This window comes from Sus scrofa, chromosome 4 (genome assembly GCF_054392235.1).
Source record: "Sus scrofa isolate SSC_HxYL_T2T_F1_AM1 chromosome 4, Sscrofa_HxYL_maternal_Yorkshire_Landrace_v2.0, whole genome shotgun sequence".
Taxonomy (NCBI): Eukaryota; Metazoa; Chordata; class Mammalia; order Artiodactyla; family Suidae; genus Sus; species Sus scrofa.
This window is the reverse complement of record NC_139386.1, coordinates 10,062,880-10,079,062: the sequence shown is the minus strand read 5'-3', so window position 1 is coordinate 10,079,062 and position 16,183 is coordinate 10,062,880. Positions and strand designations below refer to the sequence as shown.

At 47.8% G+C, this 16,183-nt stretch overlaps 1 long non-coding RNA gene across 3 annotated transcripts in view; it reads left to right on the top strand.

Moving 5' to 3' along the window:
- LOC102163032 (uncharacterized) overlaps positions 1-16,183 on the top strand; it is a 187,436-nt gene that overhangs the window by 43,967 nt on the left and 127,286 nt on the right. Inside the window, exon 4 of one of the 3 annotated variants that reach the window (XR_014843347.1) lies at positions 2,027-7,090. The exons of the other annotated variants lie outside the window; for them this stretch is intronic. This is a non-coding gene — a long non-coding RNA (uncharacterized LOC102163032). Of the gene's footprint in view, positions 1-2,026; positions 7,091-16,183 lie in introns of those variants that run through there. 3 annotated transcript variants of the gene reach the window in all.

The following is a 16,183-nucleotide window of genomic DNA, read 5'->3' as shown; positions in this document are numbered from 1 at the left end:
ATAATCAAGATTCTAAAAGATCTAGGCAGGCAGAAACAATGAATTGAAATTAACTGGGTCAAACTTAATAGGGAAAAAATCAAGGTCCTGCATCTAGATTATAAAAAGCATCAAGGTTTGCAAACCCAGGGACAAGGGCGGAATCGAAGATGGACGAGATTGATTAATTGGCTCTAACAAGCTAGAAAACGTGCACATCCAAAACACTGTAAGCAAGATGAAAAGACACACCGTGAACTGGGAAAAATAATGGCCACATATATGATTGTGCAAGTGAGCTGATATGTTTAAGAGCCTTTTAAATCAATACGGAAAAGAAAAACGCTCCATTAGAAAGATGAAGAGTGAACATAAACCAGAAGTTCAGGAAATAAGAAATCAGAATGGTCAAACAGCGTGTGAAAAATGTTTACCCACAGTATTTTAAACATGCAAATCAAAGCAAAAGTGGAATCGTCTCCCTGTCCCCACCATCAGATTAACAATGATTTCAAGGAGCAATGAGAGAGAGTCAATGGCAGCAGGACTCGGGAGAAGCACGCAGGCTTAGCTGCTGCAGGGAATATAAGTCAGCACAGCCTCCGCAAGAGGCCAGTCTTTTTTTGGATGCAAAGTGTTATGTCTGGAATGGATGGGCAGCGGGGCCCTACTGTATAGCACAGGGAGCTGTGTGTGATTGGGTCACTTGGCTGTACAGCAGAACTTGAAGAAACATTGTAAATCAACTACACTTTAATTAAAAAAAAAAGAGCCTCAAAAATATCCCAATACTTTACTCTAGAATTCCACTTTTAGGAATTTATCCTAAGGAAAAAAAGTCAGGGAAGAAGCCAGAGATGTAATCTGCCGAGGTAGTCATAGCCACCTGATTTAGAACAGGAGCAGGTTCTTTGTCACAGCCCAGTCAGTGTTCAGCGGTGGGGTTTTCGTAACTTCGGGTAATCGGAACCATGACGTACCTTGCAACTGTCAGGAGCCACTGAAGGGAGAAAATGTTTACAGTGCGTTGCTGTGGTGCATGGAAATGGGCGGATGAGCTCGCAGTCCAAGGAAGGGCTTGCTACTCTCTTAGCCCCTTCAGGGTCTGTGTCCACTGCGGAGAGGCAAGGACACATCCTCCTCAGCTGGCCCACGTCCAGTGGCCGTTTGCGACAGGGGTATAAAACCCGGCCCTTTCCACCCAGCACAGAACCTTCTGGGACACCACTGAGGCTCCAGAGCTCCACACGAGGCTGGCCCTGGTTGTTTCAAGGCTGCTGGTGGGAGATAATTCTCCATGAATATGTTCATATTTCCTGCATGGTCTGGGATTTTTGAGCAGAGTGCTGGCAAAATTGGTCAAAGATGACTTTTAATCCAGAATGGCTCACCTGCTTTGGAAGTTAGGGATCATGGATTGTTCTGAAGTGAGTTGGGGACTTAGCTTCCTAAAGCCATGTGCTGACATTCTTGGGTAAAAAGCCGGGAGATGCCTTTCCTTCTCCTGAGAAACACATGTTTATATTCCAGAGTAAAGCTTTCTTTTTCTCCACAGGAGGGATTGGGCAGATGGGCCAGCTACCCTATATAAGCTCTTGAGTTTCGTAATTTTGTATTTGCAACCTAGTGTTTGTTTCTGGAGAACCCAACCTGCAGTAGTTGCCAAGTTGAAAAGAAAAGCAGTCTGTAGAATCTGATATAAATGTGATCAAACTTTGTCCTTTATAGGGGACTGCATGGGAAAAAGAAAGGACAAAACCACAAAGTATAAGTGATGGTTTTCTCTTGGTGCTGTAAGTTTGAATAATTGTTTTTCTTTTTCTGTGTTTATCTGTGCTCTCCAAATTTCCTGCATGGAGAATGTATTACTTAAAAAAATTATTGAAGTAGAGTCGATTTACAATGTTGTGATAATTTCTGCTGTACAGAAAAGTGATCCAGTTACACAGACATATACATTCTTTTTCATATTCTTTTCCATTATGGTTTATCCACAGGATATTGAATATGGTTCCCAGTACTGAGCATGCATTACTTTTAATTACAGGGCCTGCCAGAATGCCATTGCCACAAGCTGTATTTAGCAGAAGTGAAGGTGGGGACTATGATATAAAAGCCAACATTTACAGGCTACTGACCAGGTGGCTGCTGCTGTTTTAAGAACTTCACATTGAATTTCTCCTTACATCCTCCATGGAATCTTTTGGGGGAGGTGCTGTTATATCTTTCTCATCAACAAAAGGTACTGAGCCTTGAGAAGGATGAATAACTCGCCCGGGGAGAGGAGTGGGGGTGTGAACCCAGACTGCCTGTGCTTCTGGTTCTCTCAGCATAGTGTCTTCACCGCATCCTCAGGCACATACTCAGTCTGGCAGCCCTCCCCTGCTAAGTCCATCGTGAATGTCTCCTTTTCACCCAAACTCCAAGCTCCTGGTTTCAAGACCCTAAGAGACCTGCCCCGCCTCCGTCTACAACACCCCCTCACAGCACTTCTCCAGTCTCTGCGTTCCTGTCCCTTGGTCCCTGATGCCACTTTGCATGCTTGAAGCCTCTGCCCCTGCTTTTCCCACCTCCGAGGATGCTCTTCCTCTGCTCAGCGCGTGGCTGGATGCTTCTGCGCCTCGTGTTTCAGCTCTGCATCCCCTCCTAGAGATGCGTTCCTGGCTGCTCTCAAAGTTTCTCTGCCCCCAACCTCTCATCACAGTCATCCTTTAACTCTCATTTTTAAAAAATTATTTTATTGCAGTATAGTTGATTGACACTGCTGTGTTAATTTCAGCTGTATGGCAAAGTGATTCAGTTATAGAAACATAGATTCCTTTTCACATTCTTTTCCCTTATGGTTGATCACAGGGTATTGACTCTAGTTCCCTGTGCTCTAGGGCAGGACCTTGTTTATCCATCATATATGGAATAGTTTGCATCCGCTAATCCCAAACATCCAACCCACCCCTCCCCTTCCCCCCTCCCTCTTGGCAACAAGTCTGTTCTTATGTCTGTGGGTCTTCCAACTCCCAGTTTTGTTTGACTGTGCGCTTGAGACCCCTTTGTTCTCTTGTCATAGGTTTGCTCTCAATCCCAGCTCTTCCTTTCCGGACAGTGCACCCACTGGGCAAGCAAGGAAGACCTCAGCTTGCCACCTTCTGTCTCTTCCCTCCCTGTGTGTTTACTGCTCACACAGAAAAGCTGATCACTGTGTGGAGGGTTTTCCCCACACCAGGCGATTCACTAGCTGTGTGTGCTACAACTCAACTCAACTTCGACACTACCCAGAGATAGTGTCAAATTCCACAGGCTATGGGTCCAGTCTTACAAGACTTCCCTGCCCATTCAGATCCCAGTGACAAGCCCAGGTTGTCACCTGTGCTTCTGACCTACCGGCTATAGATGGGAGGTTCCATCAACCCCCTCCGTGGATTCAGTTAATTTGCTAGAGCGGCTCATGAGACTCAGGAAAACACTTGTGTTCACCAGTTCGTTAAAGGATATGATAAAGGGTATGATAAAAGATGTAATAAAAGATTCAGACGAACAGCCAGATGAAGAGATGCATATGGTGGGTCTGAGAGGGTCTTGAGCATAGGACCTTCTGTCCCCGTCGAGTTGGGGTGCACCACCCTTCCTGTGTGGAAGTGTTCACCCACTTGGAAGCTCTCCAAAGCCTGGCACTTTGGGGGGATTTTACGAAGGCTTCCTCACGTAGGCCGGGTCAATCATTTGCTCTACCTCCAGCACCTCTGTCCTCTCTGGAGGGTGGGAGTGGGGTGGGGCTGACAATTCCAAGCTTCTCATCCTGGCTTGGTCGTTTTGGTGATCAGCCTGCACCCAGGAGCCCACCCAGAGTCACCTTATTAGAACAAAAGATGCTCCCAGTGTTCTTATCACTTAGGAAATGAAAAGGGTTTCAGGAGCTCTGTGCCAGGAGCAGGGGATAGAGCCCAATGTCTGTTCTTTATTATCTCAGGGCAAGTTCTCTGTGCCTCAGTTTCCACATCCGCAAATGCTTTATTCAGAGCACGGTCTGGCCTGTGCTGAGATTCCCATCCATCTGTGAAGTCCTGACAGCACGGACCGCATCTCACCGCCATGCACCGAGATCCGGCACAGTACCTGGTGCTCCCAGGTGCTCAATAAATATTTCTTGAATGGAGGAAGAATGCAGAACGTTGATGCTCATCAATGCTTCCTGAGAGCTAACGTTTCGTCCTTTCATCCGTTCACCATGACCACATTGGGAGAAAACCCTCCCTTGTCCTAAGCTTTGTATCTTGCCAGAAGAGAGACCCAATGCAATGAACCTGGCAAGGGGCTTGCTTTCTTCACAAATGCTCAACAACCTGAACACTCTCTTTCTGGAGCTTGAGCCTGACATGAATTCAAGCTCAGCTCACAGTTGGCTGTTCAAGTGCTTTCCCTTTCCCCCCATTAGACTTAAATTTTGGAGGTGAGATGAATTTGGAAAACCCTGGCATGGGGTTTAGGGCCTCATCGTTCAAATGGGACCACCCACTCTCCGTCCTCTTGCCAAAGTCAACACCTAACTCTAAAAGAGCATCAGAAACGTTGGTTTTATTTCCCAATTTCATTTTTCACGGGTGACACAATCTTTCAGTTAAAGAGCCTTCTCACCTTGTAACTGTTGCCCTTCCCCTTTCCCCTTTTAACTGTGATTTGCTTGAGTTCAGAAACTGCTCCACAAAGTGGGTGCTCCATCAGCTCTAAATCGTGATGATGGATGGATGAATAGATTAAAAGTGACTGAGGACAGGATGGCATTTTTCTCCTTGAATCCTCAGCAGCCTTAGCACCATGCAGGCATGTAGTAGATGCTCAGAGAATTCTCACGCTCATTCCAAAGTGCACGGTAGGATAAGGCAGAGTTCTGGAACTATGGACATGGTAAAGGACCCCCATGCGTTGACTCTGCCCCGGCAGGAAAGCTTGAATGACTGAAGGAAGGAGAGCATTGCTTTGCTAATGTGACCATCTTAGTGGGCAACACCACACTCAATCCTGATGTCTCCCTGGAGTGCGGCTTCCCCCAGTGTACAGCGGGGGTTCAGGCAGGGGTTGAGGGGGTGTTCACCGAGCTTGATGGTTAAGCAGAAAGAACTGCAAGACACAGACGGGGATCAGAGAGGAGCTGGGAAGGTCTGGTGTTGGCAGAGAGTCAGGAAGAACCAGAAGAGTAGTAGAATGGCCGTGTTCACCAGGAACCTCATCAGGGTCAGGGCAAAGGGAAAGATGTCAAGAATCTCAAGAGTGGGCGTTGCCGGGGTGAATCCAAGACAAAGTCTGGTTGGCCACAGCTGGTGGTTTGGAACATACGCTCCAGCTGTGGTTGCCATCAGTCCACAGTGAGACTGTATCTCTTTTAAAGTGGCAGTGTCTGCATTCTTCTGTGTGACACATCCTTGTCTAAAGTCATAATTTTCTCACCATGAATTCCGGAATTCGAGGTGTTCACACCATGAGCAAGAGAAGGTTCTCTCCTTGGTCACTGGCTCACAGGTGAAATGCATGGACCCTGCTGCGTCTTCCAGGTTCTGGAAGCACTTGGCTTTTACCCTCAGCCCAGCTGACATCCACAATGGCTGAAATAGTGAAAAAAGTCTGGGCTCACTGGCCAGGAGCCACCACCCTTATCACCAAAACTTCTCCCATGAGTGTTTCCTCTCTGCTATTCAGTAGCCCAGCCCTTCCTGGGACCCATGGGATCCTTAGGGGTGATGCTGGGTTTAGCAGGACTTTCTGCAGTGGGCTTCTACTCTCTGGTTGATGGCTTTGGATACTAATTGTTCAATATTTTGGATAGCCTCTCACCACTATCATATCTCTTGCCTTACTTTACTGGTCATGGTTTGTTTCTGTGTCATCTTCAACCCAAATCCTTTTTTTTCCAAACTGCAGCCAAGAGATCTTTCTAAAATGTGAATCCTACTCCTTTACTTAAAATACTTTGAAGGCTTTGCACTGGCCTCATCAAAACATCCACACTCCTTAACCTGTCTTGCAAGGTCTCCACAACCCAGTGTTATGAAGAGTGGGGTCTGGCTGCTCACCACTCTAAAGCCGATACAGAGACAAGGTTGGTGGAAAGGAGAGTTTGCTTTATTTCGGATGCCAGCAACTGGGGGGTGGGGGGAGGTTGGACTTCTGTCCAAAGGGCTGACTCCCCTCCATTGATGATCAATGGACAAGAACTTTTAGAGGTGGAGGGAAGGGGCTGCATCCAGAAACAGCATGGTCAGCTCTGACAGTCATCTTGAAATTGGCCATTGGGTCATCTGACCAGCGTTACCTTGATTGTTTTAAGTACAGTTAGTTAATCTTCAGCTCCAGGGTCGGTTTGTTTCCATTTCCTTGAGGCCAATTCTTGGAATTGCGGCAGCTTATGTCCTGGCCACAGTCTGGTCATCATGTAGTTAACGTCTTCCACCTGGGGATTTTGGTATCTTCGGGGCAGCTCCCAGGACATGGCTCAGAATATTATCTATAACCCTTGAGGAGGAACTAAAGGCCCTTGTCTTTGCTTAATGACTAAACTATTATTTGGTCTCCTTTGACTCTTTTCCTTTGCTCCTGCATTTTCTCACTTCTCTGATTAAAGTTAGTCTTTGACTAAAGTTTTTCTACCAACGAAAGGCAAGTGGAGGACATGGGAGGTGGCGGGGGGGTGGGGTGGGGAGGACCACAGGGTCCTGTCCATTTCATCAGCCCCACCTCTCCCGTCTCACTTAAGACCTCTGCCCCCATCCCCTCTGCTTCTCCAGCCACAGCGCTCTGTCCTCCAGTTCTTCAAAGGCTCCAGGGTGTCTCTTCTCCAGCCCAGAGTCGGAACCCCCTGCTCCCTCCCTGACCAACTCTGCTCCATTGCAGAGGCCTCGATGTTACCGATGAGCTGCTTCCTTCCTTGGTCCCTGTGCTGTAGGATTCCCCCTGTAGGAGCACTTAGCACATTTCATCTTAATACATGTATAACATCTGTCCCCCAAACTCTGTGCTCCACGAGGAGAAAGCCATGCCTGTCAGGTCCATCACTGCATTTCCGCCATCCACCACAGTTCTAAAAATACAATATGGGTGAAAATAAATGTTTCTCCCACGAGGATGTGAGCCTCTTGGAATCCTGAATCTTCTAGAAATGTCCAGCCCCTCTCCCATTGCATGGGGTATAATTAAGTGCCGAGTGAATATTTATTGCACCTTTGAACAGAAAAAGAAGAGAAGCAGGTTAATTCCATTCCTGCCCCTTCTCTCTGTGATTTTGGGCAAGTTCCCTTATGTCTCAGGGTTCAACATTCTCACCTACAAAGTAAGATGGTGACAGCAACTTTGCAGAGTGAATACATAGGAGAATTAATACTCCTTGTGACTCTCCTCCATACCAGAGTGTCCTAAGTGCTGTTATGTATTTGATCTGATTAAAAACAGTTCATAGGATGTTACTTTCCATCTGCAGATTCTGAGAGGAAGAGCAACTTGCTCAAGGTCACACAGAGACAATACTGATCCAGGACTTCAGCCCATCTCTTCTTGATTCCAAAGCTCATGCTCTTTTCACCTTCCTGTCCTGCCTCTATGGAAGGTTAAGATGAGGGTTTGAGATTCTTTCTCTCTCTCAGAGCACAGTGCCTGGCACAGGGCAGGTCTTCAGTGACTGGGCAGCAGAGATGGTTTAGGCCTCACCTTGCTTGGATGCAGGTTCTAAACAAGGAGATCTTTCTGGGTCCCATCTAGCCCTGTGATCTCAGCATTCGAAACAGGAAGAGATGAAAGTCATGGCAAGCAGGCTTCCCCTCAAGCCATTTTTCTGTTCCCACAATGTTATTTGCATATTCCTCCAAGAACAAGGTGGCCAGTTCCCAGCAGGGCCAACACACCAGGGACAGGCCCCACCAGGGAAGATGTCTCTATGCACTTTCCTGTATTTAAGCTTGCTGATCACTAACTCTCTCATGGAGTAGGGGTGGGGAAGCGCATTCACTTCTCACTCATTTCATAGTTACACAGTCATAACCACCCTTTACCGGGAGCCTGTGGCAAGTGCTGGGCTAAAACTGTCCTCACAGCACCCCTTTGATATGCTGCAGCAACAGCTCCAGAGACAGAGATGGAAAGGGGCTCCTGGATGACAGTGAGGTAGGAGCTGAAATAACTCACCTGCTCCAAGTCCCGTAGCTTGTGAGGGGTGATGTTTACATGTGGACCCAGCTCTGTCTGCTTCAGAGCCCTTTCACTTTATCGTGAGTTCAGCATTGGGCTACAGTGCAATTACTCATCACCCAGGGGGTGTTGAGGAGCCGGGATGTTAAAAAGCAGTGTTTTTCCGGAGTTCCCGTCATGGCTCAGTGGTTAATGAACCCGACTAGTATCCATGAGGATGCAGGTTCGATCCCTGGCCTTGCTCAGTGGGTTAAGGATCTGGCATTACCGTAAGCTGTGGCGTAGGTCGCAGACACGGCTTGGATCTGGCATTGCTGTGGCTGTGGTGTAGGTTGGCGGCTACAGCTCTGATTTGACCCCTAGCTTGGGAACCTCCATATGCCGCGGGCGTGGCCCTAAAAGACAAAACAAACAAACACACAAAAACAACCAAAAAGCAGTGCTTTTAAGGAAAGGGAACTCACTAAAACCTTTACGTTTAGGGCGCAACTTGGATGTGCTGACAAATAGCAGATGGATCAATCGGAAGACATCCCCTCACCCCAAGTTCCCTTTCAACCTTGGAGGTCCCTGTCGTTTCTCCACAGCACCATAGTGGAAAGGTTTTTGATCCAGAGTCTCACAGGGGTCTGATTTTCAGCTCTGTTTTACTGGCTGTGTGACTCGAGGCAGACTCATCACCTCTCTGAGCCTTGGTTGCCTCTTTAGAGGATTAAAGGACATAGTGATTAAATGAGAAGTGTTTGGGCCCCAGTGAATGTTCACTAATTGATAGAAATCAGGTCAAAAAAAAAATATCTAGGCTTGGGATTTTGGCATTAGCTGTCAAATGGACAAAGTTGTTAACTTGGGCTTTGTCCTACATCCAGTTTCTTTATTTTCTTCCCTAAAAGAAAACCACAAGCAAATACAAGGAGCAGAGAAGCAAAGCAGACTTAGTTCTCCCGCCAGCAATGCCTTGCGAGGGTTATTAGCTCAGCCATTTTCCATTAGCAAAAATAAATCGCTCAGAAACATCTGGGCCACATTCGTCAGGAATCTGCTCTGAGCTGGCATTTCACTTTCAAACCCAAAGTCATTTTGGACCTACTGCGACGCCCTTGAGAAAACAGAAGGGTTCCAGAGCCTGCCAGCTCCCCCTCTGCCCTCTCTCTTTTTTCACTTCTGAAAAACTCAGAGAGGACAGCAGCCAAGCTGCGTTTGGGTGGGCTGGTGGAGAAGGCCCTCCCCTGGCTGCAGACGACCCCCCCCCTCTGCTGACGCTCAGGCCTGTGCACCCGCTCCTGAGCCCCAAGGGTGGGGGTTCAGGCTGCTGGTGGGCCCTGGAGTCAGGGTGCCAAGGATCTAGGCAGCAAGGCTCCATTTCTAGCTTAGAAGGCCTGGGATCAGGATGGCAGGAGCCTCTGCCATGTGAGGCTCCTCGCTGTTTGCCACCACCCTCTGTAGCTCCTGGCACCCAAGCAGCTCTAACAGTTCATTGCAGTATCCATCAGTTATGCTGGTGACTCGGCTAATCCCTCAGGTCCCCAGGGGGACTGTTGCTCCCTGGAGACCTCCTTCCTGGGATGTCTCTGGAGGGTGCCTTGTGGGGAAGTGGGAAGGACGCCGTAAATGTCCCTGGACCCTCTTCAGCTGTGTGCCTCCACCCTCCGAGGGGGGTCTGAGGAAGGCCCTCGGACTGAGAGAACAGACTGCAGGAAAGGAAGGGCCTCTGGGATCATCTGGAATGATGTTGCAGTTTACAGATCAGGGAACTGAAGCCCAGAACTGGGGTGGGGGAGTGATTTGCCCAAGGCCACATGTCTGGAGCTCAAAGGCAGGTCTTGGGACTTCTAGGCTTCCTGTCCCAGAGTCCCAGAAGACAGTGGCTGTGAGAGAGCTAAGGAATGGTTCCTGGGCTCCTGCAACCACAGGCTCAACTAAGGTGCTTGAAAATGTTTATTCCTTCTGCTTATGTTTGCTTAGATGTGATATCTGTTCAATCTGGTGAAAAAGGAGAAGCGAAGCTGAGTAGGTGGTTTGGTCCATGTATCTGTATGTGTGCGTGTGGAGCGGGGGTGGGGTGGGGAGTCACTCGAGGTCACCTGATAACTACCAGGGGCTCTTTCCCCAAAGAGAGGGGAACCTGGGCAGAGGAGGGGGGGGCGGGGCGTGTTCTGGAGGAGCCCTGCTGGCGGCAGAGAGAAAAGTCGGAGCTTAGGGATCAGTAAAAAGAATGCATTCTGTTTTGGCTTTTCTGTGAAACGTCTGCTTTTACCTTTATTCTGGAAAGCTGCATCAGACTTGTCAAGCCCCATCATTCCAAATGTGCAGGATAAGAGCACCAGCTAACCGCTGAATGGAATTAATTACCTCTGCCCAAGTCATTTTCAACAGTTTGCAAACTGCTTTCTGCCTCGAGCCCTTCCATCCTCAAAGTCATCTTCCTGTCTCGCTCTGCCAATTTCCACACCTGCTGCCCGGCAAATCTCCATAAAGCACACTTCCTGCTGGGCCACTCTATGCAGTGGTTCACTCTAGCCTAGGGAATCCAGTCTGGGTGGAAAGTTCTCCCTTGCTTTGGCAGCTCCTGATTCCCAGCTCCTTGTCCACAGCCTCTTGGCAGAAAACAAGTGTGACAGTTAGAACTCCATTCTGATGGAGTCTGTAAGCACGCCCCCCACACCGCCGCCCCAGCTAGCTACTCATGATTCCCAGACCCATGCGCACCTTGCCTCCTCCCCAGGGTCTCTGTGCCACCTGTGCCCCTGTGCCAACCTTGCTGCTCTCCCACCCTCTCTCTCTCCCCTTGAGGAGCTCACTTCAGCCTTACCTCACCTGACTTACCTCATCTACTACCACTTATGCTCCCACGCCTTCCCCTCCTGGTCCTCAGGGCTCCTTCAGGTCCAAGTTTGCAACATGTTTATCTAGTCAGCTTAAACATACTGAAGAAATCCTGCACTGGCATTGACCTAGTTATCTGAATCTGTAATTTAGCTGAAAACACCATCCCAGGCTGAGAGGAGGATGCAGCAGCTGGAGGGATGCTGGTGGAAGATGGCATTGCCCTTTAAATAAGGTGGTGATGAGTGCCCAATTCTTGCTATCCTTTCTTGCTTGAAAGAGGTGATGGGCTATTATGGGAAAAGCACTGAACTGAGAGCTGATTGACTTGGGTTCTAGGCTTCATTCTGCCACCTGCCTAATTGTGACCTTGGGTGAGTCATTTGACCCTCTCTGCCTCAGGGTCCCTGCATCTTAAATCAGAGATGGCCAGGATGTCCCTTAAAATGACTTTCTATGATTCTCTGGGAGACCCGAGCTCATCAGATCAACATCATCTGTGAGCTGGGTCTCCCCGCCAAGTGAGGGTCCCGATTGGTTCCTCGCTGTTGTCTAACCCTCTCCAGGGTCAGCAGCCGCCCTCAGGTTCCCGGGAAAGAGCTCAGCTACCATCCCTTCGTCCTGGCTGCGTCATCTGGAGTTAATTTCCCTCCAGAGAGACAAGAACCAAAAATAAATCGTGCCTACTCCCTGAACAGTCCGTACCTCCCATAAACGACTGCAAGATCAAGTGATACAGGGCTATTGAGGCTACTGGGTCCTGATGCTGGGGTGGGGGCCCATGAAGGCGTATAGCCAGCAGGCTGGCTGAACTCAGAGAGCTGTTTTCAAAATTGAAATGTAACCTGCTTCAGGCAAGAGCATGGTAGGTGGTCTCTGTTCTTGGATCATAAAGGACTGGAGGTAACTATTTTTCCTGGCCCCTCTTATGATTCCAGTATAATGTTATTGTGATTGGAAGGGTGATAGAGAAGGGATTTTTTTCCCTTTCCTAATCCCCAGGAACCCTGAGATGGCTGGGTTTGTAAATCTTAAATACTTTCAGCGTTCCAGGGATGATGTGTGATGCTGTGGAGAGCAGAGGTTTGACACCCCCCCCGCCCCGGCCCGGGTCCTGCTGCAAGTTCTCTGCCACTAATTCCTGGGATGACTTTGGGCAAATCACTTATATTTTCTATCACATTTTTTTCTCATCCATAACAGGCCACGTTTGAACTGACGTTTTTCTTTGGTACCTCCAGATCCAACATTGTGGGCCTCAATGATAAAAGGTGTTCATGGAATCAACCCAGATGGTCAGGTCTGCTAACATCACTGACTGGCTCTGGGGACTCCTTGCAATTTGGTCACTAGTTGTCCTCCCGCCTTCATCCCCCCATCTACCCCTCTCATCCCACCTACTTCTCTTCATCACAGCTTGTTCTCTTATACGTTTCAACTCTGGCACCTGCAGTTGTATCTACGTAGAATTCCATTTTAAATCTTTTCCAACTCATGGAACTCTTTTATCCTTCCAGCTCAGTTTCTGTGTCACCTTCTCTGTCCTCTGCAGGTACTTCCACTGCAGTAGCATTCTTGTGAAGTTCCTGGTACAGATCAGACCCTGTTATGCACTGAATTGTCCCCCTCCCCCTGCTAGATTTGTATATTGAAGTCCTAGCTGCAGTACCTGAGAATATAACCATATTTGGAAATAGGGTCTTTATTAAATTAAAGTCATCAGGGTCGACCCGAATCCTGTATGCAAACTGTTGAAAGGTCCTGCACGTGAGCAAGCCGAGGGGTGATCACATGCAGACATGGGGTGCAGCGGGCTTCTACAAGCCCGAGAGGAGCCGGGACCAGAGCCCTTCCCTCAAACCCTCAGAAGGAACCAGGCTGTTTGTCTGTTTATGTATAAACCTGGGCGTTTTCTCATCCCTGCCTGGTCTTTACTCCCTCCTCCCTGCTCCCTTTTTCTACCCCCGGGTGCTGGCGGCACTGTGCTGGCCTCCATTTCTGGGCCTCTGCTGCCCTGCTCCTGTTCTTGCTCTGTCTTGATCCTTAAACACAAAGCTTTCCTTTCAACCCTGAGCAGAAACTTAGATATTTCCCCACAGTCAGGGGCCGAAACATCTCCTTGGGCCCTGAGGTTGTTGACATTATTTCTTTCCAACAACAGCCCTCCCTGGTTGAATTTAAAATTGACAGCACCTTTGGAAGTTCCCTGAGAGGGAGGTCCCATTGTGGCACAGTGGAAACGAATCAGACTAGTTAGTGATCATGAGGTTGCGGGTTCAAGCCCTGGCCTTACTTAATGGGTTAAGGATCTGGCAATGCCATGAGCTGTGGTGTAGTTTGTAGATGCAGTTTGGATCCTATGTTGCTGTGGCTGTGGTGTAGGCTGGCAGCTTCAATTTGACCCCTAGCCTGGGAAGCTCTATATGCCGCGGGTGTGGCCCTTAAAAAAAAAAAAAGAAGAAGAAGAATGTTACCTGTGAGAACCAGTCCAGCCCACTCTCCACTCCAGGAGGCAGGCAGGCAGTGAGATGGCCAAGCATTCTTCTTGGTCCCTACATCATAAATTGCAACTTGCCTGGGCCAGCGGGTGGGGGGTGTGTCTGAAGGCTGATTTACAGAACAATTGTCAAAAATGGGCTGCTAGCTCATTGCCGAGGCCAAGAGAAAACCCAAAGGAAAGACCCAAAGCCCAGGTGCTTTTTCCATCCTTCTCCCAGTGATTGCTGCTGCCCCAACATCAAAGGCTCGTTTCCTCGGTGGGGCCAGTAAAAACTTATCCATGCCTTTTCAGGCATGAGTCATCGGTCCCTTTAGGATTGTTCTCTGGATCTCTTTTGGGAATGTGGTAATTACTGAGTCTGAGATCATGACTGTCCTTGGAGTGTTCACTTGAGCCATCTGGTCCCCAAGATGTTCCCAAGTTACCTCTGTCCCCAGCAGGGCCTTTGTGACTGCCCTGTGAATTCATCTAAGTATCTCATAGACTGACTGCCCCTGGCTCCCCATTGTGTCATGATCACTATCTCATTATCTCCTGGGCTTGGCTGTTCTGTCCAATGGTGTCGAGGTCACTGCATTAGGCACCATCCCAGAAACAATGGTCATAGTATTATTTTTAGAGGCGGCCACGTGATATTGTAGAAACAGCGTGTGGTGTTCAGCAATCAGGCCTGGGATTTAACTCTGGCTCTGCCATTTGCTGGCCAGACAAGTGACCTAAACTGCAGTGCCTCAGTTTCCCCATGAACCCACTGAGCACAATTATATGACCCTCAGAGTGGCAGTGATGAAATGAAATAGCCTGTGTAATGTGCTTAGAGTAATCCAAGGCACTTGCTAGATCCCTCAAACATAGTCGATTTATTTTCCGCTTCCTTTGAGCTTTTATGATAACATCAAGTTTGGAGAGAATTGAAAAACAGCTGAGATTGCTTTCATGAGGAGCTAAGGGGCAGTATTTCCCCAGTAGTCATCTCTGAAGGAGAGTCAACCTGGGAAGGAGCCCAGGGAATACATCCCAGGTGACACAGCCTCTGGGGTCATTTACTCCTCCTGTGTCTGTGGTGTGGGTCAGCAGTTGCAAATGTGGTCCCCTCTGTGTGGCTCCTTCTCTAGGTGAGACCATCCAGCCAACTGTCAGTACCTGTTGGAGGACTCCCAGTGCTCTTAGAACGAGGGAGGGAGGGGATTAAGCAGCTCCAGCCACACAGTACTTGGTGGGCAAACAGCACTGGCTATGGGGTCACTCAGGCCTGGGTTGACTCCTTCATGATGCCTTGTACTAGCTATACAACCTTTGCAAGTCATCTGTCTCTCTGAGCCTCAGTTTCCTCACCTTCGAATGGAGAATAACAGTATCTACTTGTCTCCAGGATGATTCCGGTGACAAGGAAGGGGAAATCCAACTCCAAATGGCTCAATAATAAGGGAGACATTACATTACATAACTGAAAGAAAAATCAAGATGTAGGACTTCAGACATAGTTTTATTTTATTTTATTTTATTTTATTTTTTATTTTTTATTACTCAAATGAATTTATCACATCTGTAGTTGTATAATGATCATATCAATCCAGTTTCACAGGATTTCCATCCCATAACCCAAACACATCCCCCCACCCCCCAAACTGTCTCCTCCGGAGACCATAAGTTTTTCTTTCTTTTTATTTATTTATATATTTATTAAAAATTTTTTTTTATTACTCAAATGAATTTATCACATCTGTAGTTGTATAATGGTCATAACAATCTGATTTCACAGGATTTCCATCCCATAGCCCAAGCACATCCCCCCACCCCCCAAACTGTCTCCTCCGAGACCATAAGTTTTTCAGTGTCTGTGAGTCAGCATCTGTTCTGCCAAGGAGTTCATTCTGTCCTTTTTTCAGATTCCACATGTCAGCGAAAGCATTGGATGTTGGTGTCTCATTGTATGGCTGACTTCACTTAGCATGATAGTTTCTAGGTCCATCCATGTTGCAAAAAATGCTGGTATTTCGTTCTATTTAATGGCTGAGTAATATTCCATTGTGTATATGTACCACATCTTCTGGATCCACTCCTCTGTTGATGGACATTTAGGTTGTTTCCATGTCTTGGTTATTGTAAATAGTGCTGCAATGAACATTGGAGTACATGTGTCTTTGTGAGTCGTGGTTTTCTCTGGGTAGATGCCCAGGAGTGGGACTGCTGGATCAAATGGTAGTTCTATTTTTAGTTTTCTGAGGAATCTCCATACTGCTTTCCACAGTGGTTGCACCAATTGACAATCCCCCCAACAGTGTACTAGGGTTCCTTTTTCTCCACCCCCTCTCCAGCACTTAGTGTTTGTAGACTTTTGGATGATGGCCCTTCTGGCTGGTGTAAGGTGGTACCTCAGAGTGGTTTTGATGTGCATCTCTCTAATAATGAGTGGTGTTGGACATATTTTCATGTGTTTTTTTAGCCATCTATATGTCTTCTTTGGAGAACTGTCTGTTTAGATCTTTGGCCCATTTTTTGATGGGGTTGTTTGTTTTTTTGGTATGGAGCTGCAGAAGTTGCTTATAAATGTTGGAGATGAATCCCTTGTCAGTCGATTCACTTACAAAGATGTTCTCCCATTCTGTGGGGTGTCTTTTTGTGTTGTTTAGGGTTCCCTTTGCTGTGCAGAAACGTTGAAGTTTGATTAGGTCCCATTTGTTTATTTTTGTTTTTGTTGTCAATACTCTG